The following is a 14,884-nucleotide window of genomic DNA, read 5'->3' as shown; positions in this document are numbered from 1 at the left end:
CACAGCCTTGCGTCCTTTCAGACTTCACAAATTATTCATGCACTTGTGTCCACTGGAGTGAAGACGAAGTGATACTACATCACAACCCAATGTACACCAATAGTTTATTTAGCAAATATCTGATACTGTGTCACCATCAGGTCATTCTCTAAATTAAATACTATTATAATACTTCTGAATTAATCACGTCTTTGTGATTATTTTTTTATCAAATCTATTTACAATATAAAATAACAACCACTCTAGGTTCAAATTATATATATATATATATATATATATATATATATATATATATATATATATATATATATATATATATATATATAATATAAATATAAGATTCTAGGTAACTGCAGTGTTCTGTAGTAAGATGTAGAGATGTAGTGAAGTGCACAGAGTTTCCAGAGAAACAAAATGCTTCAGACAGAGGTCCTTCATCAGCTGTGCAAGCAAAGTGCTTCTCTATCGCTCTCTCTCATTTTATAACAACAATAAGGTCTTCATTGTTTTATTTTTACATTTATTTTTATTATTATAATTATTTGCTGCTAATTATTATTAGATTGGGGGTCACAGTGAAGAAGAATCACAAGAAGGGTCATCCATTCATCCAGTCATCCATTCTTTTTTGACCTTTAGATTTTGTGCATGAAATTGACAGATGTTTTCAGAGCTGTGAACACTGAATCATTACTTTAATCCCGGAGCGTCTCACAAACGTGTGTAGATTAAACACATGATATTTTAAAAAGTGAGCAAGTAGGTCTGTTTACATTAATGACCCACTACAAACACAAATATGAACCATCAGTGTCAGAAACATTTGAGGATCTGAGCAAAAAAATAAATAAAAATGTAAAAATTGAAAGTAAAAAGGTCAGTAATGTTAATGTGAAAAGTGAAGTAAGAGTGACCAAAGCTTTGGAACTGTGTATGGGCTGGGCGGCTGGCAGAGGAGGGGTAGAGACCAACAGAACGTGTCCAGAAGGTGTTGCAATCTGACACAAAAAGCTGGACTGGGGCAATGCATTGAAAATATAACACTTGATTTGTTATGTTCAAATCACATATACATGACAACAAGGTTTGGATTTAGATCTGTTTGATATGTCATACGAAACAGCTCTCTAATCATGGAGAGTAAAAACAGCAGAACTGAATAGTTTAAAAGTAAAACCACATGACACAAGAGTTTATAAACACATCATATCTGCTATAAAGATATGGAGTAAATAAGAAGTTTTAGAGAACTTCATCTATGTGATTTGTGTGAATTAAAAAAAGCAACCACAGGCATTTTTCTGCCATACCAAGCAGTGGACGAATACTCCCAGAGTAGCTGTAGCGCACTCGTATCGTGGAGAGTAGAGTGAGGAGCACGCAGTCAGTCTTCTCCACCTCTGAAGAGTCTCCTGTCAGCCAGCGCACTCGTTCCGCCCCACACCCCTTCAGCAGCACGAAGAGTGACGAACGCGGAGTGTGTCGACTCAGCGCTGGAGCTTTTGTTGCGCCGTATTAAATGCCATCCTCTGCCCTGTGGCTTTGGCGTGTGTGTCCAGGTAGGAGAGGAGTTTGCCCTTCATCTTCTCATCCCCAGACAGGGTGAAGGGAGAGGAGAGGAGAGTGTTGGCATGGGTGCTGATCACCTGACTGGTGACCTCAGACAGGTGAGACTGCTCATCACCATGGAACCCTGGCAGATCACATGCACAGCAGCACAATTTAGACCACAATGTGTGTGAGCACTGTGTCAGTGTGTGTGTGTGTGTGTGTGAGAGAGAGAGAGAGAGAGAGAGAGAGAGAGAGAGAGAGAGAGAGCGAGAGAGAGAGAGAGAGAGAGAGAGAGACTGTCTGCTCTGGCATTCCATGAAAAGGAGTCTAGAATCTCAGCTATGATGAGGAAAGGCTTGGGACAGGAGTGTAGTCACTATATTCTCACTATATTCTCTGTACATATTCCAGAAACTCAGCTGTGACATGCACTGACAGGGACCTTATCACTGACACCTCCCAGAGAGAGAGGGGGGGGGGGTTTGCAAATGTGCATGAAAAAAGCCTGATGTGCTCTCAGCAGCCCGACGCTGTCCACGGCCATGCCAGGGCTGGATCAGGCCAGCACGCACAGACACACTCAGCCGTGTTTCTGCATTTGCACAGTCACTCCACATGCTCCCCTTTAGACGATCGGAATGCAGCAGCTTGAAAGTCCCCGCGGACAAGAATGTTCCGCTCAGCAGACCTGTCAGTAGCTGTCAGCGCACTTCTCAGGCCGGCCACAACACGTTCCTGATCCTCCTAGCACTTGGAATGCTTCACGGAGTCGTGGGAGGGTTCGCCCATCCGAAGCGGACCTTGGAATTCTGCCCGTGACCCAGCCAAGCCTCCATCTGCATGATGGATGCCGGAACACAAACATTTCATCATTAATGAGCTGAGAACACACAAACGTTGAGCTGTGTATGCAATTACCTCTGACCTGTCAGGTCTTACTTCTTATTGGTGAGTTCACCGACATACACTAACCCATCTAGATTAAACACCATTGTTATTGATAACTATTATATGCTTATATTTCTCAGAACTGGCATTGGTATCAGCATATAAGCAATAAAGAAAAGATCAAAGTGTTTGAATCAGCATGTCCTTTTGGCTCCAGCCGTGTTTGGGGCAGGTGAGCTGCTTTTGCTCTGAAACGTGACTTTTGTTTCATATCATGTCTTTATATACCCAAATAAAACAACATTCACACAGAAGTTCCCTGTTGTACAACTGTCACCCATCACACAGGTGCACAGCAACGCTGCATTTGTTAACTGTCACACTCCTGTTGACAGAGTCCTTTAACTCGCTAAGACTATTATGAGTTCCTGGGCAAGTAATTCAGCTTACCCTTAGTGGCAGCTACAAGGATTGGATAAGGATAGGAGAAGAGAATGCATGCTAATCTTTTAGCAACCAAAAGATTAGCACACATACGGCCAAACGACTAGGCTCAGATTAAACAGTACCACTGTGCCACAGATTGGTTAGTAAGCACAGTCCAACTACTGCATGAGAATGGGGCATCATCTGACTCCTCCTCTGTGGGAAGGGTGTGGTCTTCCCCAGGACCTCCTCCTCCATGTGAAGGGCGTGGTCTTCTCCAGAACCTGACCAGGGAGTTGGCTGCTCTGCTCCATGTGCTGCAGGATGAATGCATGGCCGGTGGACTTCAGCTTCCTGCTGCTGAATATCAAAGGCAGTAGGGGGCAGGCATTCGTCAGCACGCCGCCCATCACGTGTCCTGGTTTGGGGGTTGGGGAGACCAACAGGAAGATCACTACAAGAGTGGAGACCTGTCTATGTCAGTGGTACCCAGCTGATGTCCTAACGGACAGGGTCCAGTATGCCTCAGTGACACCCTGTAAAATAAGAACATAGGTGGATTGAAGAATTACAGAACATAAGATATGTTTTTTGTCTTCTAGGAATGGGAAGTGCACTGCATGGTTTAAGATTTGCAACGGCAGGATAAGGACTGAAGTATATTGCACGTGGACTGTCCACGTTATCACTCTTAGGCATCCCTGTGAGTGTAATAAAACTGCTGTTCATATCACCGGAGGGTTACTGAGAGAGCGGAGAAACATGCTTGTGTCTGCTGACTTGCGTGGCTGAAAGCTTTCTCTTTATTTCCATGTGGAGTATCATGTATCCCAAAAGTGATGCTGTTTGCTGTTCCACTGTTTTTATACACATGGAATTGCAACACATGGAATTGCACAATTGATCCATGGATCGAATGGAATTCTTCTGTGTGAAAGCACGAACTCAGGCATTCGTCTTCATCTCTGAGCACCAACATGAACAAACATGAACAGTGCTTGGATTTGGAACCAGAATTTGGGCTTTGATCTATTGATATGGTCCAGGCCAGTTAACGCCTACAGAGCATGGAGATCTCCACCTCAGTGCTCTTCCCCCTACCTTAACATAACTAATGTTTTTATTCTAAGATCCTATTCCTTTGGAGTCTGACATTCCCAGGGCAGAAGGGCGGGAGGGGGGACAGTGCATCTCCACGTTCCCCTCTCTGCAACGCACACAGAGCAAGTGCACAGCTACCGCAGGGCCGGGTGCAGCTGTGGATCTGCCAGGGTCACCTTCAAGACTTCAGAGCATAACGACAGACAGGCTTTGGCTCTGTGAACAACCCCCGCCCCGCTGGGACTGTCCCAGAGCCACTGTTTATACATACGGTGGAATATTGGTAAAGAGCATGCTGATGCCGGAGGGAGGCTTCTTCGCTGTGTTGAGAGGGAGAGAGAGCTGAATTCTTCTGCTTTGAGAAGGTCTCCTAAGGGACGCTGGAGCTCAGGCGCAGCTAGCTTCACAGAGAAGGACAGCTGGGAGCTCAGAAAGCCCAGCACGTCCGTTTAGCAGCGGTGTTAGTGAGCGTTTTTCCGAGGTCCCCTGGAACTGCGATCACTGGAGGATCTGTGGGGCACGTAGCCAGCGAGTCTGGCAGATACACATCATCCTCCCGCGACTCCTCCACCATGCTTCATCACTTACAGCAGGTGAATCAAGGTCATGATGAACTGGCATTTTCACATTACAGCGGAGTCAACCATTTCGTCTGTTCTTTGAATATGTTTTAAACGTGCTCTGTGTGGTGACTGGTTTTGTTGTACAAACAAGCTAAAAAAGAATTGAAAAGCCAAAACAACTGGAGAGAACTAGTTAATACAGCCACTGGTGTGAAGCTGTCATACCCTGCTTTCATTTCTAGTGCTGGTGGCACTCAAAAGGGAAGTTTCAAACTGGCAGTCATCTCCACTTACCTTTTAATTTGAATCAAAGATAAAACTGTATTTCCTTGAATGGCTAATTCTCAGATGAGAAAAAAAGTAAAAAGAAAACGTAAGTCATAAACAGATTGTGTACGCATGCACTTTCATCTGTACTCACGTACCTTTCTTTGATAGACCTTTATCCTTTCTATTCTAAAGTTCTGATTTAACGAATGGCCTTTTATCTCTTCATTTTTTCAACCAAGAAATTGGAATCCAATGAGACTCTGACTGCAGGGAATTAAAAGCAATTATCACTCAGCTCACAGACACAGCAAGATCAAACTAAACCGAACTCGCCAAAAAAATAAAGACGTAATTGTAGATAAGCATTCCTGAGCCACGTTGGGTTAGTTACTCCACCGAACCTGACCGGAATGTGATCTGTAGCACTGCTAACTACACCTGGAACCTGTGAACAATAAAATAGATAGATTACAGATGTGTTACCGAGCTCAGAGAAATCGCTTTAGGGGAACGTGGCTGGCCTCAAACTCAAGCGATCAAATATCTACATTGCTATTCTGAAATCACGGCACATACCATCAAAGGCGGACCCACGAACTGATTGGGCCAACCAGAGATATCATTCTCGGGCAGATATAGGAAGTGATGGACACTGGGAGTGGCGCTCGCAACTGAGAACTTGGACAGCATAATGGGAAAAAGTTAATGTGAGCAGACGGCGTCTGCACCGAGCGCGCTTTAGTGGGGTATTCTCACCGAAAAGGCTGTCAGCATATCACGGAATAAGAATTAATGAGGACACCGACCCAGAGCGGGTTACAGTGATAGAGCTGTGGCTCCCATCCAAAACCAGCGTCTGAGTCCGCCTTCCAGTCCGCGTGCAATGATGCCATCGCTCAGAAGAGGCAAGCACAGCGCGTGCTCTCTCTCATTGTCTGGGACGTGATTGCTATCATGCAAAAGAAAAAAAAAACACACACACAAAAAGAAGGGACCAGGGGCATATTTCATTTCATATTTCATGGTTCTAATTTTGCAAAGAAGGTCAAATCCAAATGTCCCACAGGCAGCTCTTTAACATACAGGCAGTTGACTTGTTGTTCACCGAACCTCGAGGTCATCAGTTATAACCTCTGAATATCTGAAATGCAATTTTTGAATGGTTTTTAGAAAGAAGCATATTGTTAACTTCACCTAGAGCAGAACTATCGGCAGTGACAGGCTGTGAAATCAGGCTCATGCCTGGCACAAACTTGGTAGTTTAGTAATTCTGGTCATTTAGAGTGTCAAACACACAACAGCCAGTTTTCTGTAAAATGGTTGAGTGAAAGGTTAAGTGAGGCAACTGAAACATTCAGACCGAGTGCGAAACGCTCATAGAAGCATGGTGAAAACAGACGCACAAGGAAAACATTTTAAGCATAAATGGCTTATTTAAACTGTTACATTACATACAAAGCTTTAATAAAGAGCAGCATAGTTTACATAAATGAATTATAATTTATACAATCTAAATAGTATGATGTCCTCAACCATTATCTTGGCTACTTTTCCTTCCCTGGAGTTTGGGATAATAGCCTCTGTTCTTACAGGGCAGAGGTCAGCAGGGGGAACATGGAATAGTACACATTATGTGGGTCGTGAGCTTGGGTCTGTCCACAGCAAGCTGGAAGTGTGTCAGCGTGGGCTTGTATGGGCACAGTTATGTTCCTTTCTCTTTCCTCCCTGTCCAGGACATCCTGCGGGGCAGAACTGCTGATCAACAGATGAATGACAATCCCAGTGCCAAGATCTTTGATTCATTACCATCTCCTCCCTTTTACTGTGATGAACACTGTCTGGATCTCTGGAACACTGCCAGTGCTACACCTGGACAATAGTTCAGTGCTTCTCCTTCTCATAAGCAGATCAGGCACCTAACAAAGAACCGTATTCATTTTCAACAGAAATATTACAGTAGGAAATTAAATATGTGTAGGTCCTGATATCATTTTTGAAGGGGGAGTTGCATATTAACCCAATATATCATTATAGTTTTTCACTAATTAATTCCTACATAAGTACTAAAAAGAGACCATCTAGACTATAATGTTGTAGCAGAGAACATGTTATACTACTATTAAACTACAGAAAGCATGAAATAACTCTCAACCCAGGGAGAGCGCAACTCTCTAGGCAAACGCTTGGGAAACCGCACAGGGGCTGTTGGACAAGAGCGGACGGAAGGGGAGCTGTTTCTGAGCAAAAGAAATTAGCCAAGCTGTTGGACTCCTCACAGGAGTTTCAGAATGAAATCATCTCTTGCAATTGATGTCTACCATGAGAAAAAAAGACTGAAAAATCTGATCATGGAAGGTTATCAACATCAGAGTAACATAAAAAATAGATAAAAAGAAAAAGAAAAGAAACACACACTACATCACAATATTTCTGGAAAACAAAAGACTCCACAGCAACTCCGAAGTCTGGGGAAGGGCCACCACGGAGACTGAACAGTCTGGTTGTGTTTACTCCATCAGGGCCTGGACGGCTCTCTATTATTGATGAACCAATTAATTCCAGCTTTTTTATCATGAAATTCTGCAGCAGAATTCTGCAACAGAATTTCCTGGGTCTCTCTTGCTAATATAATATTCAGAAGAGGTGGTCTCATGCTGCGTAACACTGGGTAAAAAAAAAAAAAAAACAGAACAGGATCAACAGAAGCAGAGGAAAGGCCACATTCTGTCCTAGGATCAAACAAACGTCCATGAGCCATTGTGGTTTTGTGTGGCTGGATCAGTCCGATGAGGAATTCTTCTCCAGGAGCCACGGTGCCCGGATCCTCAGCTCCTTCCCAGCCTTGTCCCCAAGTGATGTCTGTGCGTCAGCTCCTTTCCAGCTTTCCTCAACACCGCTCCCATGTTTGTTAGGCTCGTGTACCGTGCCAGCCTCCTAGACAAGCTCCTATGGCTCCCTGGCCTTGCGAACTGGAAATGGTAACCACGGCCTCGTCGCTGCCTGAGCTGTTGCGGCCAAGTTCCAGAGAGGTTTACGAGAAAAAAGCGTTCTTTTCCCTTGTGCTGTGCCTAACACAGAGCTATTTTCCCTCTAACTCAGCTCTGCAACATCGGAATGTTGCCACCATCATTCTACCTACTGAGTGCGGTCTTCCCACACACGCTTGCGAATTGCTGGACTGGCTGGAAATGCTTTCAGCACACACTGAAATTTTCGTACTTTTTCAAGTCTCACATAATTCCATTCCCACTGGACAAGCTTATCATGACCTTTGCATTTCCCACCTGTGCAAGTTCCTTCCTTTCGATCCGTTGCTCCATGCTGAAAGTCTGCTTAACCAGAATACACCCCACGATACACCCCACAATACACCCCATAATAGACTCCACAATACACTCCATAATACACCCCACAATACACCCCATAATACACCCCACAATACACCACCCCACAATACACCCCACAATACACTCCATAATACACACCTCACAATACACCCCACAATACACACCACAATACCACCCCACAATACACCCCAAAACACCACCCACAATACACCCCACAACACCACCCCATAACACCACCCCATAATACCACCCCACAATACCACCCCACAACACCACCGCATAACAACACCTCACAATACCATCCCACAACACCACTCCATAATAACACCCCACAATACACCCCAAAACACCACCCCACAATACCACCCCATAATACACCACATAACACTACCCCACAATAAACCCCACAATACCACCCTACAACACACCCCATAACACCACCCCACAATACACACCACAATACCGCCCCACAATACACCCCACAATATCACCCCATAACACCACCCCACAATACACACCACAATACCACCCCACAATACACCCCACAACACCACCCCATAACACCACCCCACAATACACCCCACAATACCACCCCATAATACCACCCCATAATACACCCCATAACACCACCCCACAATACCACCCCATAACAACACCTCACAATAACACCCCACAACACCACGCCAAAACACCACCCCACAATACACCCCATAACATCACCCCAAAATACCACCCCACAATACTACCCCATAACACCACTCCATAACACCACCCCACAATACACCCCATGACACACCCCATAACAGCACCCCACAATACCACCCCATAACAGCACCCCACAATATCACCCCATAACAACACCTCTCCTACATTTGGTCTCGTCTTGCACTCCTGCCTCTCACTTTCTTCAACAATCTGATATTCACCAGCGTTCAAGCACAGCGAGACAGACTGATTTGACTGTTTCTCTTGTCCTCTTCTGGCTGGACTCTCCTCTCAGCCCTCATAATAAGCACATATCCTGCCCAGACATGTCACATGTCCTACTCCTATATGCTTCCCCTCCAAAAGTAGTCCCACCACCTGATAACACTGGTTCCCCTACCATCTTGCTCAGTTATCTCCATAGGTGGATATCCAGTCTTCAGAAATGCTGTTTCATCTGCATCCATACGAGGCATCTAAAGACCACGCTGTGCATCTCCTAAGTGCTGGGCCTGCTACACCCATGACAGCTACATCAGGACCTCAGAATATCTCACCAGCAGCTATTTCTAATGCATCCTGGTGAATTTGAGGGGCTTCAGAAGACACCCATAACTTCCCAGAGTTTGTCTCCCTCTTACGCTTCCACAATCAGAGCCCAAATCGAAGTTTAATAACAATAATTGAAGATTGGGAGAAAGACCAGACCTGAGACTTCTCCCCATCTACGTTTACACCCTTACACTTTCTTCCTTCTTCTGTGATGAACTTTCACACCTCACCTATTTCTCTGCACATTTCCTTCTTCATCACGCTCTGTGTCCTGCGCCATCATCCAAACCACACCTATACACAAGCGTGTATATATATTTTTATTAACATTCTTTAACATTGGTGTGTCAATAGCTGGGGCCAAGCTATAAATGTTGAACAGGTTTATTATGAATTATGATGAAGTTTAACTTGCATTGTGCCTTTATTTGAACGTTTTTACATCCACACTTCAACTCTGTGCTTTTTCCTTAAATATGCATCATGTTGTGCTGAAGCAAAAATACAACAAAACATATAACATATAGATGTGGTTTACATCAAACTGAGCTAAATACCTCCAGTCCAGTTTGAAATCTCTTTTTTCAGCAAATGTGTTGAACAGAGTTGTCACCTCCCAGTTAGGGTCTCACCAGTTCATCCCAGTGACAGGTCTCCTCTGGCTCGTTAAAGAGCTTCTGCTCTCTGCTCACTCCCGAACCTTTAATACTCTTCTTGTCCTTGGTCTTTTTTCAGCATTTGATATTTTCCCATGACACATCTCTCAGCAATTGATATTACTTGCCGAGTTCTTTACCTGTATGTGTTTTAGTTGACAGGCAAGATTTCCCTGAGATTATGAAACTAAAGTTCTCTGCTATTCCTGGTCTTCAATGGGCTTGGCCACCATATCTTGTTCATTATTTACATGGATTCCTCTGGTCGAGTCATTTATCATTTTTACTGCTGTGCTCAGGACACCGAGTTTTACATCAACTCTCACCACCCGCCTCATTAGTGGCCTGTATGTATGACACAAAGGACTAGATGAACTCCAGTTCCAAAGGCCCTGTTAACTATTTCCAAACCTCTCTCACTGATCATTATTGAATACTGAGATCAAGGAAGTTCTTGTCGAATACCTCTCTAAACATTTGTGGCATTGTTACTTTTGACACATTATTCACCATTCAAACCTGGGTCAAGTTTTTTTTACCACTAGAATAATGCATCTCTCTGTCCTGTATGCAGTATGACAGATGCATAGAGCTCGCTCCATGTCCTCATAAATGACAGGTACATAGACTTCCTTACATGACCTCATGTATGCTGCCATGACTACAGTGATGCCCTTTCTACTAGGCTCAACACCTCCAAACCTCCACTTCTTCAGCCACACTGCTCAGATCACATCAGTTCCATCCTCTCCTATACTGGACACCTGTTTCAGGACAACTTCATGGCCTTACCTCAGAGTATTTTACTAAGCTTCACCCTTTTCCTCCTCCAGATCAAACTTACAAAAACATATGCTGTAATTAGATCTCTGTCCCTTGTTTTAAAAAGATGATTTAGCTGATGCACTTTACTTGCGTTGCCATTCTCGCTTTCTTGAGTTACACTGTGTTGAATGCACCTTTGCTGTTTGATCCCAGATGCTCATTATATGTTTACTTTTGTGATCTTTACTTGGTATTTGTTTCATTGTTTGAATTATATTGTACTGAATGTCATATAAATAAAGCTTTTTCAGAATCAGAATCAGATTTCTTGTCAAGTTATCTGTATGAAAAACTGTCCTTGGCAGCTGCTGACATCACATAATGTTAAAAGAAATGAGTTAAATAAGCTATGTGCCATCAATGTGCCTGTTAGTGTACCTCAGTCAGACGAACTACAGTAGCTAATGAATGTGTTAATGGAAGAGTGTAACACAACCCACACTTTCTTTACTGCTTTTCTATGAATTAAAGATTAAAACCATTTCTATTTAGAGGCAGAAACCCAGGCTGGCTGTATTCAACCAGACTTATGGCAGAGAGAATCGTTACTTATGAGTAGTGACAGCAGTGTTTTTGTGTGGAGGGAGGTGGAGCTGCCTGCAGCGAAGCCGTGGGCTCAATCCTGCAGCAGGCTCAGCGACACGATCCGCTCAGCCTGACGCCTCCCTCGCACAGCTCCAGCACCAACAACAGCGGCAGCATGGGCTTCCTGTGCTGGAGCACCAGTGTCACCTCCACCACCACCATCACCACCTCCATCACTATCACCACCTCCATCACCACCTCCACCACCATCACCTCCATCACCACCATCACCACCTCCATCATCACCAGCACCAGTGTCACCTCCACCACCACCATCACCGTGCAGTGTCACCACCAGCACCTCCACCACCCCCATCACCACCACCACCACCTCCATGACCACCTCCACCACCAGCACCACCAGCACCTCCACCACCTCCACCACCAACACCTCCATCACAACCAGCACCAGTGTCACCACCAGCACCTCCACCACCACCAGCACCAGCATCACCACCACCACCATCACCACCACCTCCATCACCACCACCACCACCATCGCCACCACCTCCATCACCACCACCACTACCTCCATCACCACCAGCACCAGTGTCACCACCATCACCTCCATCACCACCACCTCCATCACCACCACCAACATCACCACCACCACCGCCATCACCACCTCCACCACCAGCACCAGCAGCAGCAGGGTGACACCAGGCAGCTGTTCCACAGCCCTGACACACCTTCATCTCACACAATTCATTCATAAAATAAACGAATCTCATCTAGATGACACCTTCACAAACAAACAAAGCTCAGTTCATCAATGTGGTTTTGGTACTCCATACAGCCTGCTCATAATTAAGGGAGTGCTGGTAAAAGATGTCCATAGGTGTCAACCACATGTGCCCAATTACAATAATTGTGTGCCAAGCACAGCAGTTGTGCCACTGGTCCCATCACAACATGACACTTCAGAGGAATGGGAATCACTGACACCCTGTTCCCGTCTCCTGATCGGAACACGATTCCCCTGCACTGCCTTCTTCAGCATGACACTGGTGTCATCTTAGCAGCTTCTGGCAGATCGTGTGGACAGCTGAGCTGTTGATAATTAGGGAAAAGCAGATGGGGGGGGGGGGGGGTATTTCCCAGACATGCACAATCATCTCCATAGTTTTCAGAGTATTTAGCTCCTTATTTCCCAAACATGAGAATGGTACTCATGTAAAACTTTCCGATCTTAATAGAGGGGGACCAATAAACACTGTGCATACCAACATACATCATGACTATATATACATGTCTTGTATGTATGTATATATTAATGCAATGGCCATTGACATTAAACTGATGATCCCAAGGTGTTCCACAAAATGGTGGACTTTCTCTTTGTGAAGCTGTTTACTTCTACTGCATGAAACATAGTAGACAACTCCAGCTGTAATACATGAGGAATTCTGACAACCTGTCTCTCTCCTTCTTCTCTCTCTCTCTCTCTATATATATGTGTATGCCAGTGGACTCAGTGTATGTATGGTTTTTAGTTTTTGTCTTAAATCCAGATGAATGGCCCTCTCTTCCAGAGTCTCAGGGTCACACCCTGATGATCTTTCCTTCTCAAACTGTTGTTTATATTTTTGTTCGTTCTTTGCTCCATACATTCTGCTCAGCAAGCTTTGCTGCATCTGACATTTTGGGGAACATAAATGCAGGAAGAGAGGGAGTCTTCCATAGCAGCAGTGGGGCTTAAACTGGCAACCTTCTGACTGCAAGTCAAGTATCTTACCCACTGAGCTACCACTGCCCTGTGAAGCACACTGTTAATCCAGGATCTGATCATCACTCCTGGAGTCTTCAGCAGCGCAGCGGCATCTGTATGAGGCGTATTGTTAATCCAGGAGCTGATCAGTACTCCTGGAGTTTTCAGTAATACAGCAGCATCTGTGTGAAGCGCAGTGTTAATCCAGGATCTGATCAGCACTCCTGGAGTCTTCAGCAGCGCAGCGGCATCTGTATGAGGCGTATTGTTAATCCAGGAGCTGATCAGTACTCCTGGAGTTTTCAGTAATGCAGCAGCATCTGTGTGAAGCGCAGTGTTAATCCAGGATCTGATCAGCACTCTTGGGCTTCATGCTTTGCTCTGTGTAGTCTGAAAGCGTCTGAACTTGAAGCAGTGGGCGTCATCTTGCTCTTTGTTTATGTGCTGTTAGGAGTGTCTTGCTCATGCCATATGTGAACTCCTACTTCACAGGCACCTTTGAAGAGGATTGTGAGATACGTTGCTTCTGTTCTCCATCATTGCAATAAACTCCGAACGTTGACTTTACACAGTCATGTGATATGCACATGTGGTTTCAATAGGATCAGAAATAAAATCTGTACTAACTTGATCAAGGTATTGAAGAACAAGTTATTCTGATACATTGTTGGAAATATTGTTTATTTAATATTTTTATTTTGTAAAAGTAAATATTTTATTTAATTTGAATGCGTGTAATCAAAAATATACTCTATGACAAACTGCATCTGAAAAGCTTTCCCAGAGACAAAAAAGCACATTGCAAATAGTGTGTAACAAATAACACATATACTTTACTACTACATCCAGAACCCACTGGTGTGATGCAACCCAAGAGCACACTACACATTGCTATTCACTGAGGAGGCAAGGAGAGAGAATTGGCCATTTGAAGGTGGGAGAGCATCCCTGAGAGATCATGATCAATGAAGATAAGAGAGGATAGTTCAGAATTAACAGCCATATTCACTTTTAACATAACTAGCTGCAATTTTGAAGCTACATTAAATTTTGAAGCTTCATTAAATTTATGGTTACCATTAACTGTAATTTTTTAATATATTACAAACACACACACACACACACACACACACAAATGTAGAGAAAAAACAGGAGCAGAGTGAACTCTCTGTTATTTTGAGATTAAATCTTGCCACAGAGGAACACAAATAAAACACTACACACACCAAGATGTTTCCTATGATTTAATAAAGGCTTTAACAAGGGAGAAGCAGCAGGCCTCCTGTACTGTCAAGAATTATTATGGCCTTTACAAAAAGACCATAAAAGGCTTTAAAAAATTTTTTTTTTATCAATTAGATCTGAGCTGGAAAACATGAGGGAAATTTGTCAGGTAAAAAAGACTTCAAAAATAAAAAACACATTTTCCCCAAAAATCATGTATAATAAATTCTTTTGAAAGTCTAATTAGCCTATCTTAAAATTGATTTTTTTTTTTTTTTAACACATCTGAGTTATTTAGCAACTCTTACATGACCAGGCATAACCTCTTGTTTCACTGGGGTTTTAGGGACACACCACAAACATAACCACAAACATAACTACAAGCATAACCACAAACATAACCACAATCATAAGTGCCTGCTGCTTGCTAATCATCACTGGAACTTCGGCTGGAACAGAGTTGTATGCTCAGATTACATGGAA

The sequence above is a fragment of the Electrophorus electricus genome, chromosome 17 (genome assembly GCF_041902795.1).
Source record: "Electrophorus electricus isolate QZ-2024a chromosome 17, ASM4190279v1, whole genome shotgun sequence".
Taxonomy (NCBI): domain Eukaryota; kingdom Metazoa; phylum Chordata; class Actinopteri; order Gymnotiformes; family Gymnotidae; genus Electrophorus; species Electrophorus electricus.
Note: the sequence above shows the minus strand (reverse complement) of the source record.